General features: G+C 41.7%; 1 pseudogene; it reads right to left on the minus strand.

The window, feature by feature from the left end:
• Window positions 1-22,887: 22,887 nt before the first annotated feature.
• On the minus strand, window positions 22,888-23,205 carry LOC144807249 (U6 snRNA-associated Sm-like protein LSm7 pseudogene; annotated as a pseudogene).
• Window positions 23,206-23,493: the final 288 nt, after the last annotated feature.

Genomic DNA, 23,493 nt, shown 5'->3' on the forward strand with positions numbered 1-23,493 from the left:
CAGCAGTACGCTGCAGTCAAGGTGATGAGTCCATTTTCTCCATGCAATGATGGTAATGCACCAGTTCCTAAGATGAAGAACCAAAGTCAAGTTGTGTTAGTTCCAAAACTGATTTGCTGGGTTTCTCCAAGTAGTGAAGGGGATGCATCTCACACAATAGCAGTGGCGATACGGTGGTGCAGATGTATTGGTCCTTGAGGTGATGCGTTGCTTCCAAGTGCACTGCACCATTTTTTTCCCACAGCAGCATTGATGCTTCAAATCACACAGCAGAGCATGTGTCGGTTTCACTGGAAAACACATCTGGATCTACTTCCAATGGAACAGGCACAAGAACAGGAAATGAGACTTTGATATCCCAAACTCTCAAAACAGGAGTTAGGCCAGTCTGCTCTTGGAGTTCACTGTCGGTTCAAGCAAGAGTCTAGTTCTTCCTCAGCAGGGGCAGAAGGTAGCAGGCTGCAGGGCAGCACAGCAGAAAAGCAGTTCTTACAGAGAAGCAGTCCAGCAGAGAGGTGGTTCTTGTGGCAGAATATCAACCCTTCTTCCTGGCAGAGTTTTTTTACAGGTCCAGAAGTGTCCTATTTGGTGGGGTCAGAGACCCAGTATTTATACCCAGTTGTGCCTTTGAAGAGAAGGTGACCTCAAAGAGGGGCTTTGAAGTGCAGAGGGGACCTCACTTCTTAGCCCTGGTTCGAAACTCGCTACAGGGTGATAATCAACCCTTTGTGTGCGGACAGGACACTGCCCATTCAGGTGTAAGCGATCCTGCCCAGGATGAGCTACCAGGATGAAGATGAGAACTGAGCCACACCAACCGTCCTTTGTATGTGGCTGTCTAGAGGGAATGCACAAAGTCCAGCTGTCTCCCACCCCAGAAGTATATTGAAGACAGGCTGCAGACATACTGAGCTTTCAAAGCAGAAAAATAGCATCTTTCTAAAAGAGTAATTTCTAAATTAATAATGTTAAATCCAACGTTGCCAGCAAAGAGGATTTATAAGTACCATTCCAATGATATCAAACTTGACCGTGCTACTACCTCTTCTCAATCAGGAATTACAGCTTGAAAAAATATTAGGAATTCCCAATATTACTTTATGAGAGGTGTAGGCCTCAGAGTAGTGAAAAACAAATGTAGGTGTTTTTCACTAATAGGAAATGCCAAACTTAGAATTACATGTCCTACTTTTTACTTACACAGCCCCCTTCCCTATGGGCTACCTAGGGCTTACCTTAGGATTGCCTTATGTGTAATAAAATTGTAGTTTAAGGCTTGGCAAGTGGTTTTAAATGTCAAGTTGATATGGCAATGCAAACAGCTAATACAGGCTCTACATTGGCAAGCCTGAGACATGTTTAAAGAGCTACTTGTGTGGGTGGCACAAACAGTGCAGACCCACTAGTTGTATTTCATTTACAGGCCTGGTTACAGGTAGTGTATTCTAAAAGCGACTTACGGATACATCAAATATTGTATTGTATTGTAATTGCATTTATATAGCGCTTACTACCCCTGACGAGGCATCAAAACGCTTTTTCGGCGAGTAGCACGCTACTCCGTGACCCATAGAGGATTAGTGTTGAATTAGTATAGTGAAACATGCAAGTACATTTTAAGTGTTGGATAGGTTAGACATTTATTTGGATTTGGAATGATAGCAGAAGGATAGAGGAGGAAAAATGTTTGTATTTATATAGCACGCTATTCAGGAAGCCCATAAAGGATTAGTGGTGAATTAATATGGTGAAATATGAAGTAATTTCAGTGGTTGATATTTAGTCAGATTATTTGGAGTGAGAAGGATAGCGGAGGGATAAAAGGGGAAGAAAGGTTTGCATTCATATAGCACTTGTTACACCTGATGGGTGTTGACGCGCTTTTCTGGCGAGTAGCACGCCACTCTGAAACCCATAAAGGATTGGTTTTGAAAATTAGTATATTAAAATATGAAGTAATTTGAGTAGTGAATATGTTATTCAGTCATTTGGGTAGAGAAAGGTAGGTGGCAGGATAGAAGAGGGAAGGAGGTTTGTATTTATATAGTGCTTGTTACCCCTGATGGAGTTTTGAAGCGCAAGTAGCACGCTACTCTGTAACCCATCAGGATTAGTGTTGAATTAGTATGGTGAAACATGAGAGTAATTTTAGTGGTGGATATGTTAGTCAGTTATTTGGATTGAGAAGGGTTGGGGAGGGGTCGAAAAGGAAAAAGGTTTGCATTTATATAGCACTTGTAACCCTGATGGGGTGTTGAGACTCTTTATTGGTGAGTAGCACGCTACTCTGGAAACCAATAAAGGATTAGTGGTGAATTAGTATATTTGAATATGGAATTTGAGAAGTGAACGTGTTAGTCTGTTAACCCCTTGAGTGCTTGTAAAGGAAGAGCTCAGCTCGTCATGAGGCACAGTGGAGCTGCATTCATGACGAGCTGAGCTCGTCACGGCTGTTGGAACGTTCGCACGCGGGGATAATTTCCCCGCTGTGCTGAACGTTCCAAAAATGGGTGTGGCTGTGATGAGCTCAGCTAGTCATGAGTGCAGCTCCACTGTGCCTCATGACGAGCTGAGCTCGTCACAAGCACAGTGGCGCTGCTCGTGGCCCCCCTCCACCCCCGCACAGCCGGGGGAAAACACCCCGCAGTGAAGGGGTTAATCTTGATTGAAAAGGATAGTGGAGGGATAAAAGAGTGAAGGATTTTTTTTTTAGGTCTTAGCAGTAGGAGGAGGCTTTTGGATGAGTAAAACGGTGTTTTGGAGGGGAGGAACTAGAGGAAAGAGTTTAGAAAGGTTTGTTTTAGGGGATCAGTATAGTAAAAAGAGGTGTCAGCTGATGCAAGGAGGGGTAGAGTAGGAGAGAGTCTAGAAAGGGTTATTTTGGCATCCATAGTAGTGGTATGGGGTTTGGGATACATGAGAGAGTGGATGTTGAGGATATATTGATAGATGTATAGGATGAGAGATAGGGTAGTGCATTGGAAAGAGTAGTAGGAAGAAGTTTGAGATGAGTCAGAAGGTTGGGCTAGAAGATATATTGAGCGAAGTTTAGCTGAGAAATAGAGAAGTGCATTGGAAATGCTAAATTAGAAGAAAGTGATAAATATATAGATCCATAAGTACATTGAAAGTATATAGATAGATAAAGGAGGTAAGTATATGTAGATTAAAGATATTGATAGTAGTGGTATGGGGTTTAGGATAAATGAGAGAGTGGATGTGGAGGATTTATTGATAGATGTATAGGATGAGAGATAGGGTAGTGCATTGGAAGGAGTATTAGAAAGAAGTTTGAGATGAGTCAGAAGGTTGGGCTAGAAGATATATTGAGCGAAGTATAGGCTGAGCAATAGGGTAATGCATTAGAAATGCTTAATTAGAAGAAAGTGGTAAATATATAGATCCATAAGTACATTGAAAGTATTTAGAGACATAAAGGAGGTAAGTATATGTAGATTAAAGATATTGATAGGAGGCACAGGATGAGAAATAGGGTAGTGCATTGGATATGCTTTTTCAGGAGAAAATTAACAGACACACAGATCCAGGTACATGGAAGCTACATAGAAGGTACATAGATGCACAATGGAAGTATGTACATGTAGACCAAAGATGATTTTTATTTATTTATTATTATTATTATTATTTTCTCCCAACAACATAATTATTTTACATGTTTATATAAAGTAGTACACAAAGATAGGTATGTATCTATAGTGAAAACAAATACTTATATCCAGAGGGATATGCTGTAAATTTCTGTTTGCGTATGGTGCTTATGTGGGGAAGAGCCAAATCTTGAGTAGTTTTCTGAAGATAAGGTGGTTGTTGGTGGACCTTATGTTGGGGGGTAAAGAGTTCCATAGTTTGGCTGCTTGAACAGAGAAGGATGTGCCACCCATGTTTTTTTTCTAGTATTGTGGGATTTTGAGGTGAGATGCTCCTTTATAGCTGAGGTTCATTTGTTGAGTGTGTTTGGTTATTGTATTCCTGATAAAGAGTGGTCCCATTTCATATATTACTTTGGGGGTGATACAAAGCAGCTTGAACGTGGATCTTCTGGCAACTGGTAACCAATGCAGGGCTTTCAAGGCAGGGAGATGTGGTCTCGCGGTTTGATATGCAAGAGTAGTCTGGCAGCCGAGTTCTGAATCCATTGTAGTCTTTTCATGGTCGTTAAAGGTGATCCGTGGTAGAGGCTATTGGTGTAATCGAGTTTGGACAGAACAAGAGAGATGGTAGCTTGGACCTTGTATTGAGGTTCCGTAGTTTTTGACTCCGCTTCGTATATAGCCGCCATTTTGTGTTTGACCGCCATTTCGTGTTGCCTCACCCAGGCAGCACGGCGAACGCAATGTTTTTGCCTTTTCAGCTGCTACGTGTCTCGTCTGTTAAAGAGTAACCCTTGTCTTTGATTACCAAACGATGTCAGGGTCTGGCCGAGTTTGTCAAATCCGTGTCTAGACTGATTAATCCTTGTCTAACTCCACTGTTTGGGCCTCTGGTGATGATTGGTATAGCAAGACGTTAGATGGTCATCTGTTGGCGTGAGAAAACACTTAGTTAAGTATTCGTGGGTAGCGCCCACTCTTTGTTTGGTTTTTGGTTTTTGTTATTCGATCAGTGCACTTATCGAAGACGAGGGGTAAGTACGTTTGTGCTGTGACTATATTGTCCTAAACCCCTTGACGTTTATAGAAAGTCCAGTTTGTTACGAAATGCCTGAATTTAGCAAGTTTAGGAAACTCTGTTGCTTTGGTTGTTCTATCGATTCCCGGCTAGAGGATTCTTGTCCGATTCCTCCGATTGGAACTCCCACTTATGAGCTCTATTCGAAACATGGTCTTGGTCCTATTATTTTTAATGAAACATGGATTCGATACACGAAGAAAGATGGTGTCCTCCAGTAGCCACAAAATGGTAGTTTTGAGCCTGATATATTGAATAATTTGGAAGCTATTTTGTTTAAAAGAAAAGCCCGGCAGGCAATGTTTGACTCTTTCCGCCTCTGGCGTAAGGAAGCCAAACAGAAAGAAATTAAACAAATGAAGAAAGATAAGAAGGAGCAAAATATGACAATTGTACAGGCTGCCCAACAGTTTAAAAATGATGAGACTGATCAGATGATTGAAGTTTCAGAAAGACAGCATCGTATGGCAATAGACAGATGTTATCCTGTGTTGCCTACTTCCTCAAAGAGTAAGGGTCTTGACGAAGATCCTTTCATGTCCCATCTATTGACACTACCTCAACCTTATTTATTAGGTGCTAATACTCCCCCCTTACAACTTGCTGCTAATCCAGTTATTCCGGTTCCTGCACCTTTGCCTCTTCCAGTATTTCCACCTCCGCCTCCTTTGCCACCGACTTCTGTACCCCAATCTTCTATACTCCAGTCTCCTTCATCTTCAGTTTCCTTTGCTACTAGTTCCTCTCCTGTTTTACAGAATCTGTTGTCTCCTGTTCTGGTGTCGGATTCCCCTACAGCCAGTCAACGGTTAGTTGACACCGTTTCTGGTCTTTTGTCACCTTTTCTTGGGCCTCTTTATTTTTCTCCTGCTGCGTCTCGAAGGCAATCTCGTAGTCAGATTCCAGATGGAGAAGAGAGGATTCAGCTAGATTCTCTCGCTCGTAATTGGATCATGAGTGGTCCACATTATAGCGCGCGTGATATTTTAAACACTTTTCTACAATGGAATGCACCTGCGCAGAGGTATGTCTTTAATGTTATGGGTAACACTCTTATCAAAGGGTGGGGAGATACGGATCTGGATTTACCTCCTCAGGGTTTGTTAGAGATACAGGATCAATTTGATAAGGGACTTATAGTGGGTCCTGATGTAGAGCATGCTGTTCAAAAGCTTGTTGTTTTTCGGTCTTCCTTTTTCTCTCAAACTTCTTTTGAACCTGATCCTGCGGTTCGTCGTAAAATGACACAATATCCTATGCGAGAAGTTCCTCCAATATGGAGAGATGCAGATCAAAACGCTCATCCGCCTATCCTTGCTCATTTCCAGCGCATATGGGTACATGATCCTTGGAAACGATCGGAAGTCTTAGCGCTTAAACAATCTTTACCGGACCCTCGTAAGAATCCTGCTGGGTATTATAAAGAGTTGTCCCAGACTGTCGATGCCTGTATCATGAATTTGGCAGATATTGATTTTACTGATGGAAAATGTAGTCCCACGAGCTCTATGGGCTAAAATGCGTAGGGAAGATCATGCTCAAGCTTTAGGTAGAGATTGGGCTGCTATAGCGACCGCAGATGCAGGACAGATAGGTGGTGCTAAACCCGATGATTTGATCACGGAATTACCCGATAGGATAATAGCCCTTATGAAAACAATGATGCCTGCTGTACGCGTTAACTGGGATAAGTTAGCGGCGTACAAACAAAAGACGGATGAAAGCGTTCCCTATTTCTTTACTCGTTTCGAAGAAACTTTCATCGATCATAGTGGTCAAGATATGGGTACTGAAGGTGGGCAGCGATTATTTGTGGATAAATTTGTATTTAATCTACTGCCAGAATTATCGCATAAATTGAAACAATCAGAGAGTTCGTGGGCCGTTTCATCGACTGCCCAGATATTAGCCACTGCTCAGTATTACGAGAATAGGGATAAAGGAAGAAAAAGAAAAAGTGGAGAAAAAGACTAAAGAATTGAAAACAAAGATTCTTTTGCAACAGGCGTATCCCCCTCGTTCTGGTAAATCCGAATGGCAACAGCCTCCACAGTTTCAGAAATTGTTGCAGAAACCTACACGTTTTGTTCCGCGACCTCCGTTGGGTCCTAATCAATGTGCCTATTGTAAAGAGGAATGTCATTTTTAGATTAATTGTCCAGTTTTACTACAACGTGCTGGTGGACAATCTGTGCCACGAGGTCGTGGTGGTTTTCAGTCAGCACCTAGGGGTAGAGGGCGAGGTGCGTTGCCTCAAGGACAGCATTCCTTACCCCCGCAGCATACTAAGAATTATTTTGATCAGCAGAATTCTCAGTCCACGCAATATTATAATGACGAATATTGTGCAGAAGATGAAAGTCCCGATTTTCACACTAGCTAGGACAGCCATAGACGAAGTACGGGAGTCGTATCAGTTCCAGTGGATCAGAATGGACCTTACGTTGATGTTGTAGCATTAGGTGTTATGGAACCATTTCTTTTGGATACTGGTGCAATGAGAAGTTCTATTATGCATTCCAAACCCCCTGGGGCACCTTTGTCTGGCTTAACAAATGTTTCCATAGGATTTTCTGGCACCCCGGTTAGTAATCCCGTTTCTCGTCCTTTGCCTATTTTTATTGGTCCATATGATTTGGAAGCTCCGCTTCTTTTAACGACCGGTTGCGGAGAAAACTTGTTGGGTTTGGACTTATTGAAACGTTTGTATGCCACGTTGTATTGTTCCCCCTCTGGTGTACATCTTACTTTGGGTGATAAATTGACTGCAATGTATGTATCTACAGACCAACTGCCACTTGAATTGCGTTCACTTCCTGCTACACTTTGGGCTACGGGTCCGAATGATGTTGGTTTGCTTCAGATTCCGCCTTATGTGATTACTGTTAAGCCTGATGTTAAGTTACCACGCATTCCTCAATACAAAATTTCTAATGATGGTGAAAGAGCTTTATTTGCCATTGTTTATGACTTGGTTCAGAAGGGTGTGGTTGAAGAGACGAGAGGAAATGTTTGCAACAGTCCTGTTCTGCCTGTTCATAAACGTACTGATCCTTCTCAGCCACCTGTGTATCGTTTCGTAATTGATCTCCGAGAGGCCAACAAAATTGTTGTCCCTCAGTTTCCTGTTGTTCCGGATATTACTGCTCTGCTCACTATGATTCCTGCTTCAGCAGCTTGGTTTTCAGTTATTGATCTAAAAAATGCTTTCTTTAGCATTCCTATTGCTGAGGAAAGTAGGGATCTCTTTGGTTTGTCTCTCGGAGGCCGAAGCTTCCGATTTAAACTTGCACCTCAAGGCTATTGTGAGAGTCCCTCCATCTATAGTCAGGCTTTGAAATCTCAGCTTGACACTTTTTCTTTGCTTCCAGGTGCTACTCTTATCCAATACGTGGATGATTTGTTAGTGGCTGCCGATTCAGAGGATGTTTGTAAAAATGCAACTGTGTTACTGCTGCAACATTTGTCTGACTTGCACCATAAGGTGTCACCTTCCAAGTTACAATATTTTCGCCAAGAGGTTACCTATCTAGGTCATCTCTTGTCGAAGGAGGGAAGGCGATTGACCCCAGAACGTATTCATGCAATTGCACGAATGTCTGTGCCATCCACACAAAGAGAGATGCGTGCTTTCCTAGGCATTACCACTTATTGTAGACAATGGATCTCAAATTTTTCTTTGTTGGCCAAACCTTTGTTGGCACTTACTCTGAAAGATACACCCCAACCTCTTCCTTGGACTGATTAGTGTCAGAAAAGTTTTTCTGATTTACGTACTGCTTTGTGTTCGGCTCCTGTGTTGGGTACTCCAGATTACAGTAAGCCTTTCACACTCTATGTTCATGAAAGAGAAGGTTGTGCATTGTCAGTCTTGACACAACAATTTGGAGACAAACAAAGGCCATGTGCCTATTTTTCGGCTACATTGGATCCAGTAGCCAAGGCATTACCTAGTTGTCTCAGAGCAACAGCAGCAGCGGCGATCTCCATTCATCAATCTGCTGGACTGGTAATAGATCATACTCTTAATGTTATGGTACCACATGCGGTGGATACTCTTTTGAACAGAACAAAGACACAACACTTAACAAGTGCCCGTTTGTCAGGATATGAGTTGACGCTTTTAGCTAGTCATATACATATTAAGAGATGTAATGTTCTGAATCCAGCAACATTGTTACCTGTTCTAGATGAGAAAAATGTACAAGACCAGCATGATTGTTTTCTTTGTACAGAAGAAGAAACTAAAGGCCGAATTGATTTAAAAGATACACCACTTGTGAATCCGGATGGAATTTTGTGTGTAGATGGGTCTTGTTTTAAGCTTCCTAATGGCGAGACGACAGATTATGCTGTTACAACTTTTACATACAGTAGTAGAAACTGCACGCATTTCACAGAATTCAGCGCAAGCTGCAGAATTAATTGCATTGACTAGAGCATGTGTGTTGGCGAAAGGAAAGAGAGTGACTGTTTATACAGATAGCCAATATGCCTCTGGCGTTGCTCATAGTTTCGACCGTTTGTCGAAGGAAAGAGGATTCTTTACCTCCCACGGCACTAAAATACAGCATGGTCAGTTGGTAACTGACCTTCTTGAATCACTTGCTTTGCCTGCGCAAGTAGCGATTGTGAAGTGCAGTGCGCATAAAAGGATCATTGATGATGTGGATCAAGGAAATGCATTTGCGGATGAAGTAGGGAGGGAAACAGCGAAAGATATTGAAAGTCACATGTATGTTGCAGGCCCTGCAAGTTGGATTGCAGAAGGAGGTATGTCTGAAGACACAGTGGAAAGTGTGAAAATGATTCAAAAGGAAGCAACGGAGAAAGAATTGAGTAAGTGGAGAGAGAGTACGGGAATGTTGGACACGATGGGATGTTGGGCGGAATTGTCAGAACATCAGCGATGGTTGTTACCAGATGCGTATGTACTATCTGTAGTTACTATGGCACATGGACCATCCCATATCAATGCAAGGGGTATATGTAAACTTCTGGCTCCAGTATGGCAGAATGAAGGTATTCCCAAATGTGCAGAGAATGTGGTGAAGCATTGTATTGTTTGTTTGATGCACAATCCAGGAAAGGGAACCCCAAATCCGGCAGGTCATTTTGCTCCCCCTACGTATCCTTTTGAGGTACTGCAAATAGATTTCATTCACATGGAACGTTTTAACAACCTTAAGTATGTCCTGGTAGTGGTTTGCGCCTTTTCCAGATGGATAGAGGCCTACCCCCTAAAGGACAATACTGCTTTTTCCACTGCTAAAGTCCTTTTGAAGGAGTTTTTCCCGAGATTTGGGTTGCTGCACATTGTCTGGAGTGACAATGGGAGTGAATTCGTAGGCCAAATTATGCAGAAGGTGTGTGTGGGTCTTGGTATTAGGCAAAAATTCCATGCGGCAAACCATCCTCAGTCAGCGAGTTTGGTAGAGTGTTACAATGGCACTCTCAAGCTTAAATTGGCAAAGATACAAGCTAGCACAGGCCTTTCTTGGCCTGATGCCTTGCCTTTGGCACTTCTCTCAACAAGAACGACAGTCCATTCTCGTTTGGGGCTTAGCCCATATGAGATTGTTTTTGGACGCCCAGCAAACGTTTGGGGAGTCCCTCGCCCCAAGAAATATTCGGATGTTCCGTATCCATTGTTGGTTCATTTTCTGCATGACCTCACCACTAAATTACGTGTTATTCGTCAATAGGTCCAAAATGCTTTGCCGGAGGCCTCCTCAGATCCAGGACACTCCATCCAACCTGGGGATTGGGTGTGTCTGAAGAACTTCCAGAGGAAAAAGAACCTGGAACCTCGTTGGGGGCCCCCGAGACAAGTCTTGTTGACCACTCGTACAGCAGTGAAGGTCGTTGGGAAGAAAAATTGGATCCACGGCGTGCATTTTAAAAGGGTACCGTTACCTTTACCTTATGACCAGTGGGTCCGAGAAGGTGTTGGTGACAGCGAATGTGAGAAAGTACCCAGATTTGTACCATTCAGTAGTGTACGCCTGGATTGGACAAGTTGTGAAAGAGAGGACGACGACGTTTTGCAGGAAGCTGTACCATCTCACTTGCAACTGAACACATCAGATCCAGAAACTTTGTTCCATGACCAAACAATACCTGGCAAAACACGGTACAACCTGAGATCAAGGTTGACCAAGGACAATTAAATTTAGCGTTTTGTGACTTTGTTTTTAAAATAAAAGACATTCCTTTTCCATTATCCATCAAGTTGCAGGGTCACGGTAGGAGTCTTAGGCTGTGACCTGAATAGTGACTAGGTCAACAGGACTTGCAGTGTCATAGGACGGCTAACAATCACAGCCAAGTGATTAAGGAAGATTATCGTGAGCAACGCCTTTAGAGTAATGGATAACGAAATGGAAGGGAGTGATATTAAAATGATGAAAAGAAACAATTATAAAAAATGATTGTTTAGTCGCTGTGGCGTAGCACTATGTATTCTGGTATGTTTATGTAGTTTATTAGCAAGTGTACGATGGATTGTACACATTATGCAGCAAGCACCTGTTCCTACTTCTGTCTCTTTGATTTCTTCTACTACTATTTCTCCGCACAAATTCTATGCACTCCCAGATCATGAACAGATGAGGAGAATGGAATATCTTAACAATTCATTTATTCAGTTGTTACATCAACACCAATTGGTAGTCAATACTACTGACTGTTGGGTTTGTGGACTCATGCCCCATAATACAAATAGAGGGATGCCGTATTTAGTTCTCCCATTTTCGTATGAGGGTTCTGCTTGGGCTTATCTGGCTATGTTTTCTAATGCATATCAGAATCAACTCCGATATCCTCCTGGTGGGTCCTATAATGGTGGAGTGGATTTTAGTCATAGTCCTTTGATAAAGGAAATAGTGACTATGGCGAAAATTGCCGACGTTAGTAAGATTCCCATGGATGAGAAACGAGCATATGATGGTTGGAATGTGACCCGTTAGATCACTAGCCTCACTAACAAGTTTAAACAAAAGAGATCTTCACCGATTTGGACCATACCTCATAAAGGTAATTTGTGTTTACAAATAAATGGCCAGAACACAAATATCAAACAAGAAAAGAGTAATTGTTCTCATACATACGTTTATACACCCTTGGTTTCCTCACCGTTAGTACCATCTCAAGGTACATATTTTATTTGTCACGATAGAGCCTATACATGGCTTCCCACCTACTTCTCGGGAACATGTTATATAGCTTTCCTTCTTCCTCCGACATATACTGCTCCTGCAGATCATCACAGAAAGAGATACGGTAGAGGGGTTATTGATTCTGGAGACACAGCTGGACAAGAGGGAGGAGACTTTATTAAAGGGTTCCTTCCCTTTTGGGGTCCAATGGTCAATAGCAGAAACATTAGACAGTTGGTTTGTGTTGTGGAGGCCATGATAAATGTAACTTCTGGAGCCTTGGGTAACTTGACGGCTGAGCTTCAGGCGGATCGTCTTATGACTTTACAAAACAGAATGGTTTTAGATACTGTTCTAGCAGATAGAGGAGGAGTCTGTAAATTAATTGGGTCGAGTTGCTGTGTTTACATCCCTGATAATGCCCCTACAGTGGATGTATGACATTACAATGCATGCTTTTAACACGCATGCCTTTACTACGCTGTTTTTACAACGCATGCCTTTACAACGCATAGTGCTTAGGGGCGCTGGGTAGCGAATAGTTTAATTTACTATTCCAACTCCATTCCCCGTGGATAGTAGGGAAGGTGTTGGATAATAAATTACACCTATTCCCTATCCTAGAGCGCCCCCCAGCACAATGCGTTGTAATGGTTTGCGTTATAAAAGTTGCGTCGTAAAGGCACTGCGTGGTAAAAGTTGCGTTGTAAAGGATGTTTCCCCCCTACAGTATACCAAGCCATTTCTAAACTACATGTCATTTCTGAGTCCATTCATCAGGACACTGGAGATTGGTCTGTGATGAGATGGTTTTGGGGACTACTGTCCACATGGGGATGGAAAGTGTTAACTTTCCTTGGAGCGATTCTAGCTATCATCTTTTCTTGTTGCCTCTGTTTGCAGTGTGGCCCAGCCATCTGTGGACTTTGTGCCACTGTATGTGTTCCGCAGCCAGTGTCACAGAAAACAGAGAATATTAGAAGGATGTTACAGCAACAACTCAATGACCTCATGACCATTGACATTGACTCAGACTAGCATGAGTCTTTTGTGCTTTGCCTGAGTATGGCAAAAGGAGGGTCTGAGGTTCCGTAGTTTTCGACTCCGCTTCGTATCTAGCCGCCATTTTGTGTTTGACCGCCATTTTGTGTTGCCTCACTCAGGCAGCACGCGAACGCGATGTTTTTGCCTTTTCAGCTGCTACATGTCTCGTCTGTTAAAGAGTAACCCTTGTCTTTGATTACCAAACCGATGTCAGGGTCTGGCCGAGTTTGTCAAATCTGTGTCTAGACTGATTAATCCTTGCCTAACTCCACTGTTTGGGTCCCACCATTCCTCTTGACTTTATTCTATTTGACTCTCCGTGTATTTCCTTGTTACATAACCTATCCTTTGAAGCATTCAAACATGTTCTATCACCTGCAAATTGAATTACGGACAGTGTTGATTAACTTGAGGGGAGGAGAGCACACGGGGTTTGAAAGGAGGGTGTGTTTTGACATTCAATAGCTTGTTTTCGAACTATTCCTATTTGTCAGTTTTCTATGTTTTGGGAGTGAGCATTGTAAACATACAACCTATAAGAGATTGTGAGCCACAGAGTTAAGTGGCAGTCTCCTAAGAATCTACCTTCTGTAACTTCTTGGCCAACTGTGCTTGGCTGCAGCTAATAAATGTGATTTTCTACGCCTAACAGAGTGTCTCGTGCCTCTGTCTGACAAGGCAGGTGAACCCGGAGATATTAAGCGTGCCCTGCGCCCCTGGGTCTAAAAGGCCCGGTTCTCCAGTATGGAAATCCCAAATGAGGGAAAATTTGTTGCAGTGTTTTTATAGTGACAAAGCTTGATCTTGCTAGTTTATCCACTTCGGCATTCATCGACAGCTTGGAGTCCATGGTCATTCTGAGGTTTGTTACTTTAGCACTGGTCAACAAAACGAGTACAGCAAAAAATGGAGGTATGCAGGCATAAAGTTTGGGCAAGACCACACTAACGCTGTCAGGTCTAACACTATTTAATGTTTATTTTCCTTCAGGCTAGAAGAACACTGAATCTCTTTCAAATACATTTCTTTGACTCTATTGCTAAATTTCTTCATAGTTAAACAAATTTTATTAGGTTTTTATCACCTCTAGACAATTGATGTTAGCAATTGTAGAAGGATAAGACAAAAACAAATTATCAACTGTAGATTATACCAATTGTAGCAGGATGACACATTAATAAATGAAAGTAATAAATTGCACTTTCTTACACTGAAGGATGAAGGGGATCCAGTGAAGAATAGGTTTGGGTTACAAAAATTGGAAAAAGGAACTAGGGGGTGCACGAGGGATAAAAGTGTAATACTGTGAAAGAGGAAATGGGGTTTGTGTAACTGTTGTGAGCTCAGATGCACTTTGAGGAGGGGATTCTCTTCAATCAGCTCCTTACACTGTATAAGCAGAGTGTCCCATGCAGCAGCAATAGGGTGCTGGTGCATATGACAGGCCTCCTCCCAATCCAGTGCAGAGCTTTCTGCTTCTCCCCACCTAGGTAGTGCCTTACACCATAGAGAGAGTGCCGGGAGGTGTTGGGCGTTCCAAGCCATTGTTAGTACATGCTTGGCCAAAAGGAGGGCGGGATTGGCAAATTGCACCCATACTCTGGTTTTTTTTGTCTTTGGAAAATACCTAAGGCAGTACGCTCCCTTGAATTCAATGGGGTGAGTTCTGTGACTGCTCAATGAAGCATGTACTGCATACACAAAACTTGCTATTCTAGGTCATGACCAGAGCATGTGCTGTAAATCCAGCACATCTTGAAACCAACACCTTCTACCCCCTATGGCAAGTCGTTGTAACGACCCCTACACCAAGTCGATGTAATGACTTGCGTTGTAATGATTTGCAATGTAACAACGCAGTTGTTGTAATGACCGCCTTGTGATGGAATGCGTTGTATCCCATTCCTTGTAAACGATGTCTCCCGTCCCAGAGGAATATTATGGTCCTGACAAATTTGTTCGAATGTGAGGATCTGGGCTTCTTGGAAGAGATCTCCCACCATTTCCAAGGATTGTAAATGCCTTTCCGACAGCTGCTCATCCGTTAGTGGACTGAAGGGTCCCAGTAGACCCTGGAGGGGTATTTTTGGGGAAGATGTGGTGATATTACCCGTAATCTGAATAACTCTAGTTAGACTTTTTCGGGCGATCCACCCATGTCGGGACCAGGAGCGATTTATCTTGATAGTGTGGCATAAGTAGTGACGTATTATATATGCTAAATGTCTTCACTTAGATCCTCCAGTTTGTGTCAATGCTAAAAGTTCCAATTTGTATCTCGACACGTACTCTGATATATCCCTCGAAGATGCATGAGTAATCCCTGAAGCCTTCCACCCAGATTATTGTAAAGAGGATAAACATGGCATTTTCCTCCTTGCCCAATGTTGAGAAATAGGGAATATAACAATTAAAAGTCATTTGGTTAATGACATTCAAGCCTCACCCTCTAAATGGGCATCTTCTGGTCCTCATTAACAGACTATATTTTCTGTTAGTATGCCCTTTTTCCAGTTCTGCTGACTGAAGGACAGAATAGTAGAATCTTCTAAGTGATCAGTCATTTCTTTCTTTCAAACTGACATTTCCATCACATAAGATGCGCTCGTTAGGTCTAAGGAACAGAACAACAGAGATTACAAAGGCAAATTGATGGAAGTTCTGGAACTCCATCACTCTATATAAAGAACCCAGAACAGACATTTGCAATGTCAGTTTCAATTCCTGAGATCCTATAGCTTGGATTTGGAAATTATTTTTCCCTGTGCTCAGCAAACCACCCATTCCAATAATACTGCTAGATATCCAAAGGCTATGGGCCCAAATCACATCCTAATGACTGTGTTAAAAGATGAATGCACCTCATATAAAGAACTCCTGGTTCCAGTCTTTGATTTTTGTTATAGAAGTGGTATTATTCCTAAATCGTGGACTGGCACTATAATTATTCCTCTTTCTATAAAAGTGACCCTCAAAATTATACTGAAATTGTTCTTGTTGATTCAGTGGCAAACATATTTGTGAAGAACATTTTTAAAAAAAACAAAGATTGGGCTCATGAAAAATATGTAATACCCTGTGAATAGTCAGTTTTAAACCTAGGGCCCAGAATGACAGGGAGGGAACAGAAATGCACCATATGTACTAAAATATGGTGCATTTTTGCTCTCTCCCTGCACTGCTGCACCAAGTGCTACCTAGCACTAAGGCAGGCACTTTGTGACATGGTGCAAGATTGCCTGTGTTACAGACATGATTGTTTTAGTGCAGGAAGGAACACCTTCCTGCACAAAAACAAACCTCAAAGGCATTTTCCTGTTTCTATGAGTACTGCAGAATGCAGCACATGTAAAAAGAGGAAATAACGAGGAGAATAATATACATTTCTCCTTTTTACACCTATGTTGAGATGGAGTAACATTTTGATGCTTTACCAGGTTTACTATTCTTAGTAGATGCATGGAAACACCATGAGCGGAGGCATAGACACACCCACACTCCACCCGTGGAATGCCTTCCCAATGCAAAGGAGTGCAAGGCAGTGACTTGCATTAATTTGCGTCACTCTAGATTTACTAAGCCACGCAAAACCATGCACATTGGTTTTTTGCGTAGCTTAGTATATTTGACTTAAGGGCTTGATTTGCTTGGGTCACTTTCTGTGATGTGGGGACAATGCAAGTCCTTAGTAAATCTCGGCCCAAGTGTTCCACAGTCAACAATGATGCCCCAGTTTAATTTGTATAAACATGAGCGATGAACTCCTTGCATGCTGAGGACATGGTTATCGTGTGCTGGGTACAGAACAGTTCTGTCCTCCGCACACAACCCCGAAATCCCTCTGCTGTTTACGGCAGAGAAGAGGGATTTCCTTTTTTAATCTTTTGCTTTGGGAGCTGGGGAAGAGCTTCCCCAGTGTCCTGAGGCATTCTTTTATTCAGTGTAATGATGATCGGCATCATGGCGCACTGACATCATTACATTGAAAGTGAACTGAAACCAGACGAAAGTCTCATTTCAGTTCTACTGCTTCAGTGCTCGGGGGCTATTTCAGCCACCAAGCACTGAAGCACACGGGAGAGGTATCATTGGAAAGGAGAGAATCTCCATTTTATGCGGGAGACAAGGGGAAAGCTGGGTAGTAGGAAGTTTGTGCATGTGCGCTGATCCCACACACAAATGTGAGAACAATATGATTTTTTAGCTAAATTTAAGGTTTGCAGGGAATTCTGGGTAAGACACCATTGGGGGTTACAAGCAAGCTACACATCTCTGTACTCCCCCTGGTGTCTAGTTTTCGCAAGTTTCTGGGTTTGGTAGCTCCCCTAGATGGCTGTCGAGCACAGGGCTAATAATGCAGGTGCCCCTCTTGCAAAACCAGGTTGTTTTGTCATAGATACCTTTGATGTCTCTACAATATATTTTGGACCCTTCCCTGTTGCAGACAGTTGGCCCTCCCATACACGTGAGGTACCATTTTTAGCGGGAGACCGGGGGTAATGCTGGGTGGTAGGAAACTTGTGTATGCTCAGTGATTCCACAATTTTCCCATACAGAAATGTGAGGAAAATGTGATTTCTTAGCTAAATTTGAGGTTTGCAGGGGATTCTAGGTAGGAAAACATTGGGGATATCATGCAAGCCATAGCCCTTTAGACTTGGACTCCCCCATATGTCTAGTTTTCAGAAAGCAATCAGTTTATAATAATTTTATTGATTTTTCAACAGCATTCAATCATGTTGACCGTTCACTCTTCTGCAAAAAACGTACAAACTTGGGTATCCCCCCACTGTATTAAGACTGTGACGAGCTACATTCCTCTGCCCGGTGCAGAGTGCGCTTAGGAGATGACATCAGACCCTTGAATAAGATTGATATTACACAATGGATTATAACAAGGATGCCTTCTTGCCCTTTACTTTTTTCATTATACTTACAAGGTTTGCACAGTTTTCTTTATTGCATTAAAAATGTACCCCCAACATTTAGGTTTCTTCCGTAATCACTCGCTTTTATACGTTGCTGACCTAATTTAATATATTGCTTCACACTCATTGATCTACAGTATAATCGACCGACATTGTAACATGCCCCATAATCATTTATTGGAGGTTTATAAAGCAAAGATTCCCCCAACCTTACTCTATGAAATTAAATATCACTCTCATTGTCTATGACTGTCTCGTAAAAAAAAAAAAGTGAGAAAGATCTTGCGGTTCTTAATTATGGTAAATCCCTTCACTCTGGCGCAGGCCTTAAGTCTGGAATTTGGCCTCCCAAGTGTTTATTTTTTAACTTGGGTAGCAGTAATGTGCTGTGGTTGCATTCCGCAGAAGGGTAATTTAGATGGTTCTTAATAAATGAATTGTTATCAGAGGGGAAATCTGAGCATATTTTTTCCTTAGCAATCTCCATATTGCATTAACATGGTGAGACTTATGCAGGGGTCATTACAGGGCTGAAAATATAGCCATTTAGGGTTAGCCTTAAAACAGCGCCACCCCTAGCAAGCTCCAAACCAGACTCCGCTCACTGTTATTCCTTAAAAGGATGCAAAGTGATTGCTAACTCTGTAATTCAAGCTGGGATACATTCTATTCAACTTTTCACTCGCATAGCACAAAAGATTTATATTTATATTTTGGTCTGATATACTACCGATGGGATCGGTACTAGGGACGTGGAGGAATATTCACTCTGAACAACGAATCTGCACTTTATGTAAGGATGGGGGTACACAATCTGGTCCATATTGTTTTTTTTATCCCACTTTGATTTCGCAATGTCAAAGATTTGTATTACCTCTTTTTTGGGCGAGGGGAAGTTTACTCTGAAAAGGATATATTAGCTTTGATATGATGTACCCAAATATAACGTGTCTGTTAATTGTATTTTTATATTTAAAGTACGTTCTTTTTAAATTCTAATATTTGTGATTTAAAATGAATTGGATTGTCTGTTTTACTATACTGCTGACCCCCGCTGAGGCCTATATCAATAAAGTATTATTATGGAGTGGGATTACCCTGCAAAGGTTCCTTTTCCAGACTATTCATAGTGATAATGCCTATTGATTAGCTAGGCCTAACTATCATATATGTGTATATGTATGTATACTTGTAAAGCGCACTATCACCTTTCAGGCATCCTGGCGCTGTATACCGCTGTGGAACCCTTCCTGGCTTTCCCTGTGAGATGCTCCCTACTGGGCACCCCCAAGGTGAGGCCAGGCATCCTAGCGCTTTTGGGGCCGTTGTGGAGATTAAGCAAGCTATTGCCCAGAGTTGCAGAGCGGGACCCATGATTAGAGTAGGCACCTAGGCGAGAATTATCGAGTCCATGGACATTTTGAGCCCAAGACCCTGCCGCATCGGGAATTGAACCCGGACCCCGGGCCAGACCTCTGCCTCAGGGTCTGCCTCTCTAATCGGTGAGCCACACTTCTCCACTTCTCACTTCTCATAACATCTTCTTATAAGGGATGAAGGATGTCAACATTTGCAATGAACTTTTGACTTAAACCTTCCCTCCAGCCACGGGTCCGTGGAGGGAGTTACGGTGGGGCATGGAGGCGGGGAGGGGGAGGGGCAGGGGGGCAGGGAGGCGGGGAGGGGGAGGGGCAGGGTGGAGGGTGCTAAAAACCGGCATATGGATAATTGCATGTAAGTAAACAATTAAATTAATAAAACGAATTTGGTAGTGCGCCTTGCATCTCAAAATGTGATGCAGTGCACGCTACGAAATTCGTTTTTATTAATTAAATTGTTTACTTACCTGCAATTATCCATATGCCGGTTTTTAGCACCCTCCACCCCGCCCCTCCCCCTTCCCGCCTACCTGCCCCACCGTAACTCCCTCCACAGGCCGCGGCTGCTTCCCTCCCTCCCCACGCGTGGAGAGTGAGTTTTCTGTGTTAGTTCTTCAGCTTCTAAACGAATCAAATAAAGGCGCAGCATCTGTAGATAGCAGTCGCTACCTTGGCTGTCCTTAACCGACATCCTTCAGGGAATCACTGGACAAGCGCTTCCTCGTCACCAATGAAAGGTAAGAGGGAATAAAGAAAAGCTGTTGTTTTCACCAAGGCAGTTCCATAACTTAAACGGCATTATTGAAAAATGACTTGCTGTGTTGAATTGGGAGTCATTTGAGTTTAAATATACTGCAGGAATGGTGTCTCTAGCTATAATATGCTTTTCGTGGAGGCACGAGAGTTTCATTTGATCATTAAAATAAGATGATTTGGGTCGATGGGGTTGGTTTATTTTACGAAACGCTTCTCCAGGGGAGCAAAACAAACGACAAAATAAAGGTGCTGACGATATCTCCTAATCATTCTGTCAACATTTCTATTTCTAACCGACAACTAGACGACGAATATAAGTTATTTTTAGCTGCAAAATTAATAAAAGTAAGAAATGTGATTGTTTATATTCGAGCACGTTAAATAACGCAGGGCTCATGAAACGGTTCCATAACCTTAGTGCCAGCAATGGATTTAATCACTCTGTTGGCTCGTGAAAGAGATAAACCCGTTAATAGATGTTTCAATGCTAACAGCACATGTTATGATAACTGGTACCACGGTCCCCAGTTAATTTATATTTAATGCTCCCAATCCAACGTAGTGCACACTAGAAATTATAGCGGCAATAAAAAGCAAGCATCAATGGACTGCCTTTTATGTATTTTAATCTTTCTTTAAAAGCGCACGTTTGTTAAAAAAAACTATTTTAAGGACATTTTGCATTTGAAAGAAGCTGATCCATGCAAAATCTCTTTTGCTTGTCTTGTTGGTATTTTATCTGCTACAATTCAGTGATGGGAAATGGTAAAATAAAATAATAAAATTCCTGAAGATACTTTCACTTCCAAGTGTTCTATATTCATCATCATATAAAAACAAAAGTGTTCCCTTGGTAATTCCTTTTTCTTGTCTGTTTTCACAGTATATTTTCTAACCTAATCAATTGCACTCTATGAACCAGTCCCTACTTGTCGGATCTCATGCTCACCATACTACACTATTACTCACCCCACAGATATAAGTAGAACCACAAAAAGGCACTTGTCCTCAATAAAAATGTTCATCATCATCACCATCAAACAATCTTTATTCAGCTCATTAAAACCACAAAAGAACGCATAACACACAAATCAATTTAACACAAACATTCTTATTTATCAGCAAATCACTTTTGCTGGCAGAATGGAAATACTAACAGCAACCTACAGATAAAAACTTGTTTTATATTTACAAATGCAGCATGAGCTTACTTTTGATGTAAATGTGAATAATGGGTTTTGTGTGCATTTCCCCAATAAAGGTCAGGAAAGGTGAAAGCATGTTAAGATACCATATGAAGTGGTTACTATTTATACTGATTTATTTTGGCTAAATAACTTTGGGCTTGATTCACAAACAAAATTTTGTACTACGGAAAGTAGAACTAGAGTAGTGCTACTTTTCTATGGAGTGATCTTCACAGATGTAATTTTATTACTTAGGGGTCGATTACAATGCTGTCCGGAAAGGCTCTGTACGGGATTTGGATTCGGCGAATCCGCTTCGGCACCTATGTTTCCGACCAAATCGGACACATTTCCGGCCGAACGATTACAATGCAAGTAAACTGTTTGGGCTATCCAAATAGCTTCCAAATGCCATTTGGACAGCCCGAGTAGTTCCGAGACAAATTGTACAGCTCTATGGACACAGTTTAAAAGTGAGCGATTACAATGACCGATTAGGACAGCCGTTCAATTTGGTCTCCCCGACACGAAACGGCTGTCGGAATCTGACTTTGGGGGCCCGTAGCAGACCCCCTTCAGCTGTAGGCCTCTGGCTGTGGCCTGTGGGTGTACCCAAGGGCCCCCCTGCTAAACCATGCACAGTGTGGCAGGCACCATTTGGTGCCCACCACAAGGGGCACGGTTTTTCCCAACCACCCCTTTCTCCAATGGGAACCTTTGCTCTCTTTTGGAACACAGCGTCTCGTTGAAGTCAATGTGAGTCGTACCGAACGATGTTAGGAAGCATCTTAATTGGTTGGTCGGACTCACAGAACCTGATTCGGTCGGAAACGATTCCGAAACCGATTCGATTGGAAGAGTTTCCGAATGACATCGTAATCGCCACCTTATTAGTAAATGTGGAGGGGATAATAGGTAGTGGGGGGAAATGGGGAATATTTACTATAGAGTGGAGGGGAATTGTGGAGGAATGAGGAGTTTAGGTAGAGACATGCTAATACAAGCACCCACCCACCAAAGAGTAAGCCCAATGCTATTTATAGACTGCACACTACCCAAGAAGCCACAAAACAGGTAGAAATGTACTCAAGCCCGGCCTTGTGAGTACGTCCAGCATCACACAGGACCACCCACAGGTACTGCAACAAACTCCCTTCGAAAATAATTGGGCAAGGGTCTTAAAATAGAACCCAATAGGAAATAATGTTAAAATAAAATCATTTATTTTGACTTCTAAAATGTGTAAATATACATACATTTAATTGAATGTAAAATCCTATATGAATAACTATGAAATATTGACTCCCTATAAACTATTTTAAGAACCTTTTGTAATTTAGTTAACGTAGTATTGTTTTAAATAATAGCATTTATTGAAACATTTCCAAACATCATTTTAATAGATAATACATAAATATAAATAATTAGAAACATTTCACCAAAGTTGTAATTGCTTTGAAAATACTTCTATTTATTTAATTATATTCAAATTATTTCAACAAAAAGTAGAATATTTATTGTCCAAAGGAATAATTGCCGTACGAAAATTGAATTCTTCTGCTAATTCAACCCCCTAAAAAAATGTTTTTTTAAACATGGCCTTCCTAACTTGTCTCCAAAGAAAATCGTATCTGTGTTCCAAAATTGCAAAATAATCATTTTGCTAATGGGATCTTTAGACTGTCCATTCTGGCTATTTTATCAAATGGGTCCCAGATGAGTCCCTAGCACACATGAAAAGTAAATACTATCCATCCTGCTGCTGGATAAAGGGTTTGGGAATGGCCTCCATGCCGTCCTGTGGGCAAATCAGAACCACCGATGTCCCTCGACACACAACCAGGCCCAGCTGCTGTGTATCTTCTTTTAGTTTGTATTGGTCATCTGGATCTCTCAAATGCTGTATTGTGTCATTGAGTACCAGGTTCAACAGAGGTTCAAAGCCTTTCAAGATCCTGCTTGCCTCTCTTCCACCTTGAAATTTCACCCAAATTGTTATGTCAATGTATTTAGAGATATCTTGGATACTCTCTCTCTTTTTCTTCTCTTTATCCGCCATCTTCCAACTCCCCTTCAAATAATTTATATATTTAAATAAAAATTGTGTTTATAATTTTGTTGCATTTTATTTATTTTCTACACTTGAAATAAATATATACAATTAATTTACATTAATCATTAACATAAATTATTACTAATTCTTTTTAAAGTTTAATAAACATTTCTTTTCATAGGGAAATCTCTGCCCCAGTGGCGAAGACCTCTGTCTATATATGAAAAGTTACTAGTAGTAACTTTACACTTGTAAATTTAGTTCCACACCCTGTTTCAGTAGGTGGAGACATGTTTATCT

The sequence above is a fragment of the Lissotriton helveticus genome, unplaced genomic scaffold (genome assembly GCF_964261635.1).
Source record: "Lissotriton helveticus unplaced genomic scaffold, aLisHel1.1 SCAFFOLD_499, whole genome shotgun sequence".
Lineage (NCBI taxonomy): Eukaryota > Metazoa > Chordata > Amphibia > Caudata > Salamandridae > Lissotriton > Lissotriton helveticus.